We start from the raw sequence: 17,967 nt of genomic DNA on the forward strand, positions 1-17,967 counted from the left end.
TTGTGTTTACAGAAACACAAGAAAGTGTTCTCAAACTCTGTTGATTATCAGAGGAAATCTGATTCTTGTGTGAGCTCAGCTTTTGCCTCAACCTTTCCTTTGGTGGTAATCTTCCTTAGCCCTTAAAACAGAAAATGATCAAGAGAGCACAGTACAGAGCATCAGCATCTCATGACGATGTATTAGATATATGTGCTGTGTTCCACACAATAGCTATATTACAGATACCGACTCTTAGAGTCTCAGATTAAAAAGGACTCAGAAGATGGCATCTCACACTTCTCCCCAGCCTCTAGTTCTTACATTCTTTCTGCCTCAGTTTTGATGGTCCCTGAATCTTGGGTGCAGGGTGTAGGGGGTAATAGGGAAGGGTATATGGGGGTAGAGCTGTGGGGAGATAGGGGACTTAGAAGTAAGGAGGTTGGGGGACTGTGGGAGGGGGAGATTGGTTTATAAGAAAACAAAAGTAAAAGACATTAGGTTTTGAGGAGACATGTTTAGGTGATATGGGGAAAGCTGGAGCAGGGAAATGGAGGTGGATATATCACATTTCATTGTACACTTGTGTGAAATTCACAAGAATAAGGAAAAATTGCATTCACACACATGCACATACATATACATGCATACATACATACAACCTACCCCCAATTGTTTAATAAAAGAAAACTAAAAACAAAACAAAACCAGAAAGAAAAAATAACCAGTCCTTTTGTCTCCGTAACAGGGTGATTGTCAACCTTAGTCTTGATTTTCTGTTTAAAATAGTTTACTTTTACTTTTGAGTCAGAACAGCTTCACTTGACCATTAAAATAATGCAGTTTAGATCGGGTATGTCTCCCATAGGCTCATGGTTTGAATTCGGTCCCCTCCTGGGGGCGCTATACTGGAGACAGTAGGCTGGGCTCAGCTTTTAATGGTTACATTTGCTCCTGGTTCAAGGCTGCTATCCTGAAGCCAGGAGTCAAAATAAACCTTCTCTCCCTTCTGTTGCTTGTGAGGTATTTTGTCACAGCAACATAAAAGTAGTTACAGACATTGGTCTTTTTAGCATCAAGACAGCCTTCCATTTGCAGCTGTTCCACAGTACTGAAGATTGAACCCCAAGCTTCCCAGCTGCTAGAAAAGCGCCCTGCCACAGAGCTACATCCTCATCCCAAGGCAGTCACCATGACTCTGACATGGCAGCTGTATGGGAAACAGTTGCCATCAAGTACTGAGCACCAGTGGTGTGCAGGGGGCTCTTGTGTATGTGTTTACATGTGTTTGATGGAGAGAGATTCCCCACACGGACTCCCACACACCTAATGTAGGAGCCTCTGGCATGCATGCCTTTGAAATTCATAGGTAGTCCTCAAATTCCAAGTCAGGTATTCAGGGGATGATCTATAATTTTGCTCAGCATAAATTTGAATTTTATGTGTTTGTGCAAATCAAATTTCAGCATTGTTTCAATAACTTTTGTGTCTTCCTTCCTTCTTTCCTTCCTTCCTTCCTTCCTTCCTTCCTTCCTTCCTTCCTTCCTTCCTTCCTTCCTCCCTCCCTCCCTCCCTCCCTCCCTCCCTTCCTTCCTTCCTTTCTCCCTCTCTCCCTTCCTCCCTCCCTCCCTCCTCCTCTCCCCCCTCTCGCTTTCTTTTTGAATAGTGTTCTATACTATTTCAAAACCATAGCATTATTGAAAGTTTAGGTTGTATCTTTGTTCTGTGAGGACTCTCTTGTATGTCATTGGATATCTCAAAATATGCCTATTTTCTACCCACTAAATGCCAGGTACATAACTCTTTCCTTTTTGGTGACAAATCAAAATGTCTCCTTCCATTACTAAACGTACCATGGGGGACAAAAATCTCCCATGATTAGAAGACTCTTCCATGATGAGTGAAAGTTGAGCCATCATCATATAGAAAATACCTGTATTTCCTATAAATATTGTTATACTTTGTGATTTATTTCTAAGAACCCATTCTGTTTGCAGAATTACAAAATTGATTTGCATTATTTTTGTTTTTAAAAGTACTTATTGATATGGAAAATGAAGCAATATAAAATCTCTATTGCTTTTAAGAAAGGAAATTTGATCGATAAGGCCCTTTTAATCTCTTTAATCTTTGAACTGAACGCTATCATCTTTTTCTGTTTACTATCAATGCACTTGATTGATGCAAGCATTCTTCTTTATTGACAAGAATTATTTAGCATTTGAATGTGTGATGAAGTGGTAAGTGGGAACAGACCTTTTAAGGAATATGGACAGAAGACTGTTAGGATTAATCTTGCTTGTAAGACAGGAAAGATACTTTTTCAAAAACTCATAGAAAAAAGTCATTGAGTTCCAGACAAATGATCACATTACACCCAGTGAAATACAACCATCACCCTCCTGCAGTGGGGACCCTGCACTAACTTGATCTTCCAAGTTGGAAGCCTCTAGGGGCTCAACCTCTTCTACTAGGATAATTCTTGCAGTCGTCCAGCCCTTAGGCTTACAGTTACAACTCTTTTAATTATAGCTGTTATCTATGGTTTCACAACATGTAAAGGTTCAACACATTTAAGTTTTTTTTTTTTTTTTTTAATTCTGTCTCATGTTTTTGTATTTAACTGCTTTTTTTTTTTTGGTTTTTGTTTTTGTTTTTTGTTTTTTCGAGACAGGGTTTCTCTAGCTTTGGAGCCTGTCCTGGAACTCGCTTTGTAGACCAGGCTGGGCTTGAACTCACAGAGATCTGCCTGGCTCTGCCTCCCGAGTGCTGGGATTAAAGGCGTGTGTCACCACCGCCCAGCTTTAACTGCTTTTATGACTTCTAATTCTTCAATTCTCAGAGTCCTTTCTCTAGCCATCATGCTTGGTGGCATCTGAGCCTGTGTTTTTTAATGCAAACCCACCAAGACAGTATTCAGAAGAGAAATTGCAGCTAAGTGAAGCATGGATCATTTGTCAGCCTGGAACTTCTTTACATGACTTTATTGGGATCTAGACCCCAATACCCAAGAGAGGGCTAAGAATAGAGTGGGGCCCAGTTTCAGAAGGAAGGGCCTTCTCCAGCCTGTTCCATGCATTTGGTTTCCTCACTGACACTGTTGCTGCAGAACTGGCAGTGTTTCCTCTTGGGCTTCTAGACTGAAGTGGAATCAAAGAAAAGGGACTTATTCTTTTGCATGGATAGTTTTGCAAGCTAGTTGAGTGCAATTTTAAGACAAATCATAATGATAGGCCTACTAATAGCATAGACTATATTCTTCAAATGGAGGTAAGCAGTGGTAGAGTGTGTGCTTTTTATACATGCTGGTGTACTATGGTTCTCTAAAGGAATAGAACTAATCAGGTGAATATGTATGATGCCTCAGCAATTCCCAATATGCTGCTGGAGTCTGGGAGGATTTCCAGAGAGCTATTGGTCTTATGTCTACACTGGAGTCTTGAAAGTGTAGGTTCTAGCACCAATGAAGGAATGCCTCAAATGCTGCAGCAGCTGGATAGATGAACTTGCCAGTGAGTGAGGACCGACGAGCAAGCAAAAAGCAAAAGCTCCCTTCTTCCACAGCCTTTTATGTGGGCTGCCACTGGAAGGTGTGGTTTAGATTTTAGAGTCTTCCCACATAAATAATCCAATAAAAAAATCCTTCACAACTATGCCTAGCTTCTTGGGTTTTAGTTTATATCTGATGTGGTCAAGAGGAGTCACCAGAATGATTGATATTGAATCATTTTAAAATAATGCAATATTTGACGTTATGAACATCGTATTTAATCTTACTGTTTTATTAGTAGTTAAGAAAGTAATGCTACAAAAATCAGGTGGGTTTTGAGGAACGTTTTTAAATAGTATTTTTCTAATCCAAATATATTTAAATACATACATATGAAATTATATGTCCTCTCAATATATCAAGAGTAGTATTATAACAGTACAATAATAGAAAGACAAATACCATTGCAATAGAGTTACTATAGTAACAGAATGGTTTTCCAAGCAATTGCACAACATGGCATGGTGGAGGAGGTTTGTAGTCAGTATGGTTCCTTTTACCTCTGTAATTTCAGTGTATGGACTGAATGCTTTCCTTACAGTGAGGGGGAGTTATAGAGGTACTGAATCTCAAAGAATTCTTGGATCATCTGCTCCAGTAGCTTTCTGACTTTAGAATCACAAGCAAAGAGTGTGTTTTGACAGAACTCTGGAAGGGTCTCCAAAATAGAACTTATTCAAATATTTTCTAATGAATTTGGTCCTATTCTGTTTTCCAGTTAAACTAAGTTTATGGGAATGTTTTCTGGCTGCGCTTTCCTTACAGTGAAATGAGTCACTGTGATGGAGGTAGTATAGTTCATAGAATGCTCACTGTTTGACCCTTCACAGGAACATTTGCCAATCCCTGAGAATCATTTAATGGGATATTTATGAGTCCTAGCACATAAAAACCTAAAAAGAAAAGGAGTTGCTATTTACATAATGACAGTGGTGACTTAGATGGCAAGATGATACTGGTGACATTGGTCATGAACCTAATACATTATGGAGGTGTTAATACTGATAGTTTTGACAGTAATAACAAAAATATAAATGAAAGTCATTTATTCCTTAGAGTACAAGCTCTGGATTATTTTCTCTTTTTGTAGAAGCAGCTTCTTATATTGCCTGGATAATACACAGTTAATACTTTTCCTTTGGCTCATTATCGAAATTCCTTCTGAGGATCTGAAAACCACAGTGAGATAGAAGAGATCTTGATGTTTAAGGCCTAGTCACTGAGTGTTGGGAGCGACTTCAAAGGATGCTCTGGCCTACTTCTTGTGAACATCTGCATAACGAAGCCTCTCATCTCATTGTCTCTCTCTAGTTTTTTATGTTGGAGCATTTTCACTTTTTCAGTCCCCTGAGATCCTATCAGCAGTGTCCATTGGAGCCTTCACCTGTGTGAGTCTTGATGCTGGGTTCTGGAAATTTTCTTCAACACTGATACTCTTCCAGGAAATATATTTGCCTTGTTTCTGGAATTTAAAAAAAACACATTTCCAAAGATCAAACAAAGAATTTTTGGCCTATACCAATAAGAGTTCCTATTAACTGATAATTTTTGCTATATCTGTGGCCTAAAAATATATCCCTCATTTCTGCCACCCGTGGTCTCTGAATGTATCTTAAAGTAAATTGGATTCACTCAGAAACTTAGCATCCGTTTCTTCTCTCAGTTACAAATTCACAAAGAGATCTGTCTCTCCTTTTAAAGTGGTTTCCCTAGCAACAGAACCACCCTGAAATGATCAGAGTAGTTTGTCATTTTTGAAGTCTGACATCCTGACAAAGCCGCCTGACTCAGGGGGATGAGGAAAACATCATCTAAACACAAACACTTCCAAAACATGCCAATGGTGAATTACAGATGGAAAGTACACTGAGGTGACTCCTCTGTAGATCACATGTCAGCCCCCATCAGCACCACCCTCCTCCACCAACTGGCAAAGGGAAATATCTCTTGAAGTATCTATCTTTGTAGCAGAGAACAGATGGGGGTGATTCTTAAAGTGGATCAATTACCATAAAGATGTATTCTGGGCAGCAGTGGGTAGATGGGAGGGAAGACAGCAGCAGGCACATGAAGTGAACTCACTGTGTGATTGCTCAACCTTGCTTATCTCCAGGCTAAAGTAAACACGTTGGTCACCAAAGACACATCATGGGAACACAGACACTGGTCTTACAGACAGGGATAAAATGAGAACCACCTGGGTCTTATTGAGTTCCCAGACTGCCTTTTCATTTGTTTTATTACCTTTACAATGGTATGAATAAGAATATTTAGTGTGTATCCCTGGCATTCCCCCAATGCTGCATTGATGTGTTATTTTCCAGTGATCAGTCAGAACCACATTCATTTTGGGTTTCCTTCCTTTCTGCAATCCTATTCCAGCTCTTGTAACTAGAATACAATGGAGAGGATGTAGTGTAACTGGTATGGAAAGGTGGGTACAGTAAATATCTCCGCTTTTTAATATAGTTCTCTTCTACCCATTAACAAAGGTGAGAAAAAGATTCATAGAACTTATTGAAAACGTTGAGATCTATAGTGGCCCCCAAATGGGCATCTGGTCAAAGATGACAGAACAGAGTGGACGCCCCAAAGAGGGGCCCATCAAAGTTCTCCTAATGAGTTGCACTATTGTTGTAAGATGAATAACTGAAAAATGAGCAGCATTGTCCTGCTTGCTGGCATTCAGAGCATGTTTGGAGGTCCTAGCAGCATCCAGCATGGTGCTAAGCATCTATAGACTTACCCGACAAAAAACAAAACAAAACATGTCTGAACAGCAAGGGTCGTAACTTTTATGCTGTGCTCATAATTTTTATTGCTGGGTGTAGAAGAGAAATCTGAGAATACTTTGAAAGAGTTTTTTTTTTCCCTTATAAAGGCACTTTTGAATACCTTTGTTGAGATGCAAGGGGATTAATTTCCTGAACTCGATACAGATCATATTTCTTAAGTTAGTTATAGAAAAAACTAAAATGAAGGGTTCTGTAAATATTCAGCAAGAATAGATTATATGTAGGCTTAATATTAAAACTAATATTTTGGAAAGTGAATCTAGATACTATGGTGGTCACAAAGACATGGAACACAGTTCCTTTTTGAGAAAGATCTTGCTGTTGAACCAAGTTTCTACCTTTGCTTCTTTGGGGGTGCCTCCACTACAGAATGATACTTTGCTGAGTTCACAGCACCCCTGTGTAGCCCATGCCAGGTAAAGCATTGACTACTTTGGCTGGTTACCATATGTTTTCATTTGGCAATGCTTCAAACCAGCACATATTAGGAGATATATCCATTAGGGAAATCTTAAGTTCCCTGCTCAGCCCAGACTTGGGTGGATCTGCATTCCAATTCATTTTTTTCCCTTTGTCCCACTCTGTTTATGTCCCCTTGTGATGGTTAATCTTAACTGTCTACTTGATTGGATTAAGAACCACTAGGAGATTAGTAAAGTGCACTTTGGGGGATCCTGGGAATATGTTTATGAAGGTATTTGAAGAGAGGGTTAGATCACAAGGGCTCTTTCTTGCCTAATGAATAGATTCATCTATTGATTTATCTTCAGTATGATGACATTATTGGAGATGATGAAAAGTATGAAGTTTCCAGGGACTAGATCTTGCTCAGGTTAATTCTTTTGTTTTTCCTATTTCCCATGAAGCAGACAACTCTCTGCCATAAGCTTCTATCATCGTGATGTTCTGCCCATGTACATGGGGGCAAGGGACCAGAGGCTATGTTCTCTGAAATTTGGCACTGAGTCCTTTAAATCTGTGGCTTAGGGTTTGGGTTACAGCAATACAAAAGCAAGTCATGTACCCCATCCTCTCACCTGCATGATTTACTCCTCAGAAATAACTGGCATCCTGAACGTGTCTTGGCTTTGGTTCTTGCATGCCTGCCTATTAAGTAATTCCAGAGATGAGGTGGTCCTCTGGGGATTACTGTTGAGGTGGGACAGAATACTCATGCTACAGTGCATTCACAAGAGAGGAAGATGTTTAATCAGTTAAAAAATCTGAGTGGCCTCCACACATCCATGATTTATTTTGGTAGAATGAGGTAGGAAAGTGAAAGATAATAATCGGCGCTAGTGGTGACGCTGGTTACCAGTGGAAAAGTCATGAGCCACAGCCACCACTACCAGAGTTACAGAGAGCTTTCTTAGGAGAGTAAGTGGGGGAGAGGAGAGAGGAGAGCCAGGCCTGGGGGGAGGGAGCAGAGCAGAGCAGGGAGCAGAGAGCAGAGAACAAAAAGAGAGGGTGGTGGTGGGGTTAAGTCCGGCTTTTTAAGGCACAGATTGTGACCACACAGTGTGTAAGTAGTCGCCAGGGCCTGCTGATGAAATAAAACACAAGATATCGAGCTGCGCATGTGTGGAAGTGAGGGCAGGATCCTAACAGACAGTGTTAGAAGTGCCAAGGCAATAAAGCAGAGACAGTCAAAGAACACAATGAAGCTGTGAGAAGACTCTCCTGGCTGGACACAAGGCTGCATAGTAGGCAGCAGTTAGAAATCAAACCATTGTTAACTAACTTCAGATTAGCTATGGCTATAGATAACTGAGAAAACAACATGGAAAGATTTACTTCTCTATCCCATTAAATGATTGAAGTTCTGGCATAATCAGTTCTGAGGTGTTTTTTTTTTTTTTTTTTTTTTTTTTTTTTTTTTTTTGTGGTTTTGCCATTCTGTCCTTAGGATCTAAAAAGGCTGTTGGACTTCTAGACACCACAACCAAATTCAAGGTGCTAGAATGCAGGGTGAGATACAGACTGGCATACCATGTCATTTTAAAGAAGCTCGCTTCTAATCATGTCTTAGTGGTTTTCACTTGGCCACAGGGCCCTACATATTCATCAGGGTGGCTACAGGATATAACCTTCAAATGAGGCAGTGACATTCACATCTTAAACAATTGTTTTTAAATTGCACCTGAAATGTAATCTACTGTTTTGTATGATGAAAACATAGAACTTAAAACATGGTGTTTTAAACCAGAAGGTGAAAAGAATATATTCCTCGAAATCACAGAGAGATTATATGTGTGTTGAATGTCAAAAGACTGTAGTTCCCTCCCATGGGAGATCATTACTAATCATCTAAGATGTATGACATGTTTCCCATGTACCAGGCACTGTGCCACACTTTGTCATTGTACTTGACAGAACTTATGACATCATTTTTATGAATGACCTATTATAGCAGATAAATAAATAGAGGTTTTGAAAAGTGAAGAAAATTGATCAAGGTCACTAAACTCATGCCCTTCTGGAAAAACCATGGCCTTCTAAAAAACTCATGCCCTTCTGGCCCCCACTTGCATTGTGGTGTTCATTTGAGGGTCCACAGGTGACATATCACACAAGAAGAGCTGGGGGTCAGGGCGGATGTGGAAGTCAGGGTGGACTGAGAGATTCAGCCAGCTCTCTCTCTCTCTCTCGCTCTCTTTTTATTTATTTATTTTTTTTATTTTTCGAGACAGGGTTTCTCTGTGTAGCTTTGCGCCTTTCCTGGAACTCACTTGGTAGCCCAGGCTGGCCTCGAACTCACAGAGATCCACCTGCCTCTGCCTCCCGAGTGCTGGGATTAAAGGCGTGCGCCACCACCACCCGTCAGCCAGCTCTCTTATGTGTTGGAACTATGAGAGAAGAACATACGAAGTCAAGGAGGAAAGAACTCCAAAGATGGTAGCAGGTTGGGGGGGGGGCATGTCAACATTGTCTCTAGGAGGAAGGGACCCGGTAGAGTCCCTGGAAGAAAAGCAAAGAGGGAAATGTCAGGGAGGTCCAGAAGAAAGACTTCTGAAGAGGAAAAGGGTTGCAATCATCCACAGCCCAGAATTTTACAAAAGCAGGAAAAAGCCAATGGTTTGAGTCATAGAAGGTTCTATATTGATTATCATTAGAGTGGGATCAAAGGATCTGTTGGAACATGTGTGGCAACTGTAATACTAATAACAGCTGACAAGAGAGAGAATGAGAAGGGAATGCTGTGGACCAGGTGCTGTTCTGAGGGCTTGCTTGCATAGGGACACAGCCCTGTGGCTTCACTACTCTGACCATCTGTGTGACAGGTGGGAACAGTGAGCAGTGAGACTGTAGCCTGTCCCAGGTCACACTGCTCTTCAGTGACAGAGCTGACTGCTGAATTCTTGCTTATGACTCTAGGAAAATGGATACAATTTTTGTTGCCATTGTTTCTTCGCTTGCCTTTCTGTTTTTGTGTAGGATGTTGACCTCAGGGTCTAGTGAGACATATTATAGACTGTGGCTGAGCTGTGCTCCAACTAAGGGCTTCTGTGTTTTTATTTTTTGGAAAAGGATGGAAAAATCCCATAGATTTTCTCCCCCCAAGATGTAATAATATTGGGTGCATTTTCACAGGAAATATTATATGTATTTACTGATCACTTATTCTTCTCTTAAACAAAATGTCTTGAAGAGAAATATATTTTGATCTATTTTTTCCTGGACCAGTCTTTCAAGGCTATATAACTATTATTTTAAAAATAATTTTAGTGAAATTCTAAATTCTTTTGGAAAATAATGCATTTTTATGAGTAAGCTTATTAAGACAATTCAAATGATGCATTCTGGATCACAGTAAATGTCTCTGAAAATAAAGAAGGCATTTTATCTTTAGAGGAAAACATTTTACCAACTCTGCACCACAACAGTGCTCTTTTGTGTTTTGAATTCCTTCATGCCTACAGATTGCTCAACTGAATGTCATTAGGACCTCTAGAACTTATTTACACATATTTGAAAGCTCCCCCATCTCCTACACAGCCATGCTGATAGGAGAAACCCACCACGTGTGTGTAGTCGGGCATGATACAGCAAGGGCAGCTATTGGAATCTGAGTTTCATATATTGCTGTTCTGCATCCCTGGCTCTTCTTGGACAACCAGATCAATGCCATAATGCACTTTGAAAAGACCGGTAAGAGCTTCTTAAAATCTTTTCACCGTGATCAATATATATATAATTTACATAAATAAAATAATATAATTGAGTTAAAAATAAAAAGCTGTTTCTTTTAAAACTGTGTGTTAAATTTGGTAATAATTAAAATAATAGGATTTAAAGACAGTTAGTTTGCCTTGTTCCCTTACCAATCAATGAAATCATAAGTAAGGCTAAAGTCTCTTTATACACAGACTTACAAAGGCAAAGATATCAAGTAAGAAAAATCAATAGAGATTGATTTGGAAATAAAGAGAAATCAAAACAGTGATTTTTAAAGAAATGCACTTGTGATATATTCAGTACCAATGTTTTGATTATGTCATAGAAATGTTCTGACTTTTACTATGCTCTCAATGTTAAATTGCTAGTTGATTGGGAAACTTACATCACAGAGCAACAGCAACAAGTGTAATCCACAGCTGAGTGCTTATTGCATGAGGCTCATGTTAGGAACACCCTGTATCTTTTTTTATTTAATTCTTACAGAAGTCCTAAGAGTTAAATAACCTGGTTTGTTTTTGGAAATGAAGAAGCCATTGTCATCCATTTTTAACAATGACTTTGTTTTCACTTGTGGGCTAGGTTAATGTGTAGAGGTCCCCCTTTTTTTCTCCTCAGGTGAGACGGTTGCTCTTTCAGTCCTTTTACGGTGTATGAAATACCTTTAAGCAATGTTATTCTGTTAGCCTGGAACTTTTCTTTTTCATATACTATTTTTATTACTTCATTATATACCCTGAAAAAGCTAAGTAAAACATTTTCTCATGCCATCTTCTGTTTTATGCCTTGCTATCTCACCTTTGAAATATCATCTGTTTCTGATGTAGGCAACTGTCTATCCCCTAACATGGCTTGGGAGAGACAAGAGAATGGCAGAGGGGTGTTTAATTACATGTTCATCTGATTTACACCAACTAGTGAGTCCTGGGGGAGAAGCGTACCTCATGTCTTCTGGTCCTTAAATGCTGACACATAACACCTATGTTTCTTACCTTTCTTTGAGGTAAATACACACTATCCACTCACTCAGCAACAAAGGACATCTACTAAGCCCAGGTACCAGGGGCAGAATAACAACCCAAAGACTCATCATTGACTCTGCCTCTATAGAAGCCTGCCTGACTTGTGTTTCCCAGAATGCTTTTCAAGCTTCAAGAACATGCTGGCTAATCATGGCTACAAGATGCAAGGAAACTTCTGTGTTTAAAATAAAAACCAGAGCCAAGGCCATTCTGGTGTGACTTGATTTACACACAAGTTCACACATATCTGGTTAATTGTTTACAAATGCACATATCTTCATGCAAAACAAAATTTCCGTGTAAATGATGATTCTTAGAATTTGCTTTTCTACTTCAGAGTAAAAAAAATTAAGGACAGAAAAAAGGAAATTATATAAATAATAAACATATAAATGTGCTGATTGTATCAATTAGAGGTTTTTACTAAATCTCACGTGTTTATTCCTGAAAGAAAGAGAAAATAGTATTGATTGGGTTGCCACTGTGTGGAGAGCATTTGCTAGAGGCTTAAATGTCATCTCACTTAATGTTCACAGATATCCTATGAGGTTTGAGACTTTTTAATGATCATTTTATAAGTAAAGGAGCGAAAGTTCATGGAATTTAACTAACTCATAAAAGATCAGTAGTTAATAATAGATTATTTTAGGATTTGATTCTGATTCTGAACATCATTATTTCCATTAGCACAGTTAATAAATTGGTGAAATCAAACATCAATGTAGAGATCACATATTACCCTTGGTTTATTCTTTATTTTAATTTTATGTGCATGGGAGTTTTGCCTGTATATATGTTTGTATATCATGTGCATGCCTGGTGCCTTCTGAGGCCAGAAAAGGGGGTTAGAGTCATAGGAACTGGTGTTATGGATGTTTTTGAGCCATTGTGTGAGTGCTGAGAATTGAACCTAGACCTTCTGGAAGAGCAGTCAGTGTGCCCTTAACCTCTGTGTCATTTCTTCAGCCCTACCATATATATATTTTAAAGATAAATGTTATTTGCTAAGAACTTTGGTAACTGACCATATTGCACTTCCTACATTTGAAAGCTGCATTTAATGGCTTTGGAACTGTTACCAATGACAATTAAGTCATTGGTAACAGTTATCCTTGGGTGAGCTCTTCTCTACTTTAAAGATGTGCTTCAAAACAACATACATTACACTTATAGCTAGGATTAAACATGCAGACACTAAGTGTAACATCTATGAATGACCTATATAGTCCTACGAGCCGATAGTTATACTTTGACTACCAGGGGTTTAAGAAAAATATTCGTCTGAGCTCAATTCTCCTGGGTAGGAACCATGTTACAGACCAAATCCTCACAGTTATGGTGCTGTAATTTATCATGTTCCGTCACCTTTCTTATCACTGTTCTGTAAGTGAACATGTCTAAGATAAGCTTCAGAAACAGGGAATGAAAGAAAGACAGCCTGACCCTGGCTTCTGGCAGGCAGGTGCAAGTGCAAATCCTTGCACGTGTGCTGGTCAGCAAGGCCTTTAATCTTCTCCACACCCATTTTTCTTTCTCGTCTCATTAACATAATTCTCTTGATGCCTCATGAGAAACATAACAGATGAAGCATTGAGTACCAAGAGCAATCTCATAAAGCTCACTAAGTGGCATGTCTATGCTTTATATGTAGAGTGAAATCTGGCCTCTGGATGAGAGTTTGAGTTGGCCAGCATGGCACACCATAGCTGCCAAGGAGCTCTGGTTTTGAGCAGGGGAGCTGCTTTCCCTAGCTTTCTTCATGCCCTGGGCCCCTCACACACACCACTTTGATGACAATTCCTTTCTTGTGTTCTTAAAACACCGAAAAGTTTGGCCCTTGGCGTGGGTTATGTTTTGTCTTGTGTCTTCAAAGTGAAAAAGAAAATATAGTGCTTCACTCCTGTACTCTGCAGACACTGAGGTTCTTGAAGTGGATACCTCTGGATCTACATGAATACATACCATCACTCATTTAATAAACATGTGTTGGCCTTTGGAAGTGAGTGACAAACACTATTTTAGGTGCTGGGGACATATGGGAACAAAACGGAGACATTGCCATTGTCTGTGTGATGTCTGAACAGGGGGAGCCAGATGCTTAAGAATTTGCTGTCTGGAATAAAATGTAGGACAGTGAGTTCAAGGTGAGAAGGGAGTGTACAGCAGGAGGCTTCTCAGGAACCATGCTGTCAGGGAAGCCTTAAGGTATGTGTTTAGAAAGAGTGACCTGTGTCAAAAACTGATACTCTCATGACATACATAAAATATCTGCCACACAATCCAGGTTACTGAAAACTTAGCAGAAAGAAGAAGTATCTGGGGAGAAGCTTGTGGGAAGAATTCCAAGCCATGCATGTAGGACCTTAGATATTCATCCTACCCCAATTAAAAAAATCTCTCCTTCTCTCCCTCCTTCCGTGTGTGTGTGTGTGTGTGTGTGTGTGTGTCTGTCTGTCTGTCTGTCTGTCCACACACATGCCATGGTACATAGGTGGAGGTCAGAGGACAATCTTGGCTGTCAGAAACAATGTTGATGAATAAATTTAGCAGGGAGAGAGCTCACCACATCTTCCGTGTGGAGAAATGGTTCTTACCATTGGGCTCCTCTTTTAAATTCTTCGGTGGATGGGTCATATTTGTTTCATCTGAATATCTAGTTACATCAAAAACTTAGGTGTTGGATTTTGATCAGTGCCTTGGAATTTCTGGTACACTTTAATTAAGGAAGGGGTAATATATTTTTTAACTAGGAGGAGACTGCACAAGAAGCCATAGCAGTGATGACGACGAATGCAGACACAACCTAATTGCTCAATCTGTACAAAGTCAAAATTGTGTGTTAGTGGGTTCTCCCAGGCTGTTGAGATGACATTGGACTTTGCTTGAAACATCATGTACCTGTAGATTGGGGTACATATCCTGATTTGGATCATTATTATCAACTGTCACCCCAGAAGAAAATAATCCACACTCTTGGCATTTCTCATCTTCAGAGGGGCAAAATCATCCAGGATGGAGACAGAATAACTGTGTCCTAATGTTGATGTCCAGAAACAGGATCAGAGAATGCAAAAACCAGGAGTGATTGTTCACCATGCGATCTGAAACCAATTTCACGTGCAGTTTCAATTCAACACCTCACTCTTTTCTCTCCTTTCCTTTACTCATCTTGATGTCATGCGTGAAAGTATCTTCTTTCTGAGACTATACCCCTTGTTTGTGATGTCACTTGTGAAGGCATTTCCTTCTTAAGATGATACACCAGGTTGGCAGTAGGGTGTGTGTCTCCCAGTGTGTAGAACAGTGCATACCATTCACCAGATGTTTAAGGAGGTAACTGAATGGAGTGCTACTATATGCATGTGATCAAGCACAGAGCCCAAGAATAGACAAATGGATGCCAAAATGGCCTTGGCAGGTAAATATCTTCAGTCATAAGTGTCTTGGCCAACTTTCAGTGGGCTCGTCTATTATTTTTCTCCAACTCTATTCTTATATCAGGAAGAGACATTATTAATTCCATATTATTTATTTTAAAAGTAGTATCTTAAGAATATTAATTGTATTATAGAATAAGAATTGTAATAAAGTGCTCAGCGTCAGCTCCTCACAGCTTCTCACAGCGCATGTTTGACTGTAGACTGGAAATAGAGGTCAGTTTCTCTCTGTGCTGGTAATGGGTATTGCACAGACATGGTTTCGGGTAAATAAATCTATTCTACGATAAAAAAAAAAAGAATCTTTCATCTCAGAGGAATTGTAGCAATATTTATATAGTAAGAAAGGTAAAGGATGTCTGCTTCAGCCATAAGCAGTGCCAGATGCTAAAGAGAGTTCAGGACTGGAGGTGTCTGTTGTGAACATTAATAAACCACACTTTCTTTTGGAGAAAGATTGTCTAGCAAAGTAGTTTTGGTCCTTCATGGGATAGAGATCATTGGAAGTTTATATTTATAAAAAGCTTATGGTCCATGTCGAGAACCTAAATGGTTCTCCTTGACCAGAGGAAAAGCAGCTAAAATTGTAGGTGGCACTCTACCATGCTCCTCCTTTCAAGTAAATTATAACATTAGGATCTAGAGGTTTTTTTCCCCCTTTGATCAGGGGCCCTCATTTTCTGGCCAAGTGAAAATGGTTTCTATAGAAATTATTCTAAACTCACGTACTCTTTGGAGCTATATGTGTAACTAACCAGATGGCTGACAAATGTTGCTGAAATGCATGGCTTTTAAGTTTATTTTAAGTAAAAATTGTGACTTCTGGCACTGAAATAGTCTTAACAGCATGAATTATTTTTTTAATAAAACAATAAAAGAAAATTATTTGAGAAAAGTTGCTAAAAGATACATGAAAATAGCAAATTCACAGGTTGAATGTTCTCATGTTACCAAGTATTCCAAGGAAGGCTTTGGACAGAGCTAAAGACAGAGACTAAAACATTTCCTTTTCCAAATTTGTGTCTAATGGCTTGCCTGGTTTTATGCTTGGGGAAGAGAATGGGAACAAGGCAAGACCATACATAGTGGGAAGAGCAGAGTGACATATAGGACAAGAGCATTGGAATTGTCAAATTCACTTAGAATGAATGGAACCATTGACAAAAGACTAGACCTCACTGGCCCAGGATCTACAGACTAGAATTCAGAGATGAGTGTGTCTACAACTCCGTGGTAGGCACTCTTTGAGGTTTTGTTCATTATGAAAAAACCGAAAAAAAAAAAGTATACATATGCAGCTCTTCATCCTTATTCCATGCTGCAGAAAATTAAAATACCTGATTTGGTGATCTATATTTGACCTGCTTTTCTGGTCCTATGTATAAGGCAAATCTTAAATGGTCTTATTGATAAAAAAACAAAAATAAACCTGGAGCCAGATATTGGGGTGAATTCCAAAAGCATCTCCACTGAACTGCTATTCAAAAGCCTAAAAGCTTAAAAGCCTATAGTTCCTGGTCCTCACACCTTCTATATCTTTCTGCTTTTTGCCATTACTTCCTGGGATTAAAGGCATGTGTCTATCCCAAGCAAGACATGAGATCTCAAGTCCTGGGATTAAAGGTGTGTACCACCATGCCAGGCTCTGTTTCTAGTGTGGCCTTGAACTCACAGAGATCCCAATGGATCTCTGCCCCTGGAATGTTAGGATTAAGGGTGTGTGCCATCACTGTAAGGCCTCTACGTCTAATCTAGTGGCTGTTCTGATCTCCGACCCCAAATAAGTTTTATTAGGGTACACAATATATTGGGGGACACAATATATTGCCACATGTATGAGTCTTTATTCTCACTCATGTTATTTATAAGGTTAAAAAAACCATAATGCCATGAGGAGTAATATGCATTGATATTGCCTAACACAGAGCTGTGGGCTCCCCAAGCTTAATCTGACTGCAATCCTCTGTGGTACAGTGCTATACTTTGCATTTCACAGGTGAGCAGTTCAGAACTTCTCTGAGGTCCTCTGGCCAATGTTCTGACTTGTGTCCCATGTTTTGTGACTGTTCCTGCCACTCTCTTCTCTTGCTGCTCCAACAAGGGCTTCCTTAAAGCTCTTCTACCTGCTAAGTAAGTTCTCCTAAAGCTGGCAGGACACCATTTCCCCATTCCTGGTATAGCCAAATTATTGCAATTAATTCACTGCAAGTATCTGTGATCTTGTGAACTTTGAACAGTCAGTAGAATGCCTCTGTGCTGGTTAGTTTCTGTCAACTTGACACAAACTGGAATCGCCTGGGAAGAACCAACTTCAACTGGGGAAATGCTTCCATTATATTGTCCTGTAGTGAAGTCTGTGTGGCATTTTCTTGATTGTCTACTGATATCACAGGGTCCAGTCCACTATGAACAGTGCCACTCCTGGACAGGTGGTCCTAGGAGGTATAAGAAAGTTAGTGGCATGGGAGCCTGGAAGCAAGCCAGTAGGCAGTGTTCCCCATGGTGACTGTCCTGAGTTCCTTCAGTGGTGGACTGCAATCAGGATCTGTGAGCCAAATAAACCTTTTTCTCCCCAAGTTGCTCTTGGTCATGGTGTTTATCAGAGCAACAGAGAAGTGGAGGAGGACGGCAACACACCAGAAACAGGGCACAACCAGACCACGGAGCTTGTTGAAAATGCAGGTGCGGAGACTCCATTGCAGAACCCCTCAAACAGAAACTGCAGTTCGAAACGTGCCCCAGATGGTGCGGTGTGCAGTGACCTGCAAGAACCACGAGATGGGAGTCCTTTTCAGAACTCTCTTCCCTTTCTTTGTTATTTATATACCAGATTTATTTTCTCAGAGAGAATGAAAGGTTTTCGGCATCACCTACACGTTACCTCTTGTGTCTCCATAAGTGTAAATGTCAGAAGATACATGTTTCTAGTGATGCAACAGCACTTACATTCAGAAATTCAGCCCATTTCTAGGTCAAGATGTACAAATGTTTGCAATAGCTTTCCCGCT

General features: G+C 39.8%; 1 protein-coding gene across 20 annotated transcripts in view; it reads left to right on the top strand.

Moving 5' to 3' along the window:
• The window catches only part of LOC114690096 (muscular LMNA interacting protein), a 264,668-nt gene that overhangs the window by 81,885 nt on the left and 164,816 nt on the right, over positions 1-17,967 (top strand). Inside the window, exon 1 of one of the 20 annotated variants that reach the window (XM_037210934.1) lies at positions 10,217-10,473. The exons of the other annotated variants lie outside the window; for them this stretch is intronic. The gene's annotated coding sequence lies outside the window, so the exon portion shown is untranslated. Of the gene's footprint in view, positions 1-10,216; positions 10,474-17,967 lie in introns of those variants that run through there. 20 annotated transcript variants of the gene reach the window in all.

The sequence above is a fragment of the Peromyscus leucopus genome, chromosome 14 (genome assembly GCF_004664715.2).
Source record: "Peromyscus leucopus breed LL Stock chromosome 14, UCI_PerLeu_2.1, whole genome shotgun sequence".
Lineage (NCBI taxonomy): Eukaryota > Metazoa > Chordata > Mammalia > Rodentia > Cricetidae > Peromyscus > Peromyscus leucopus.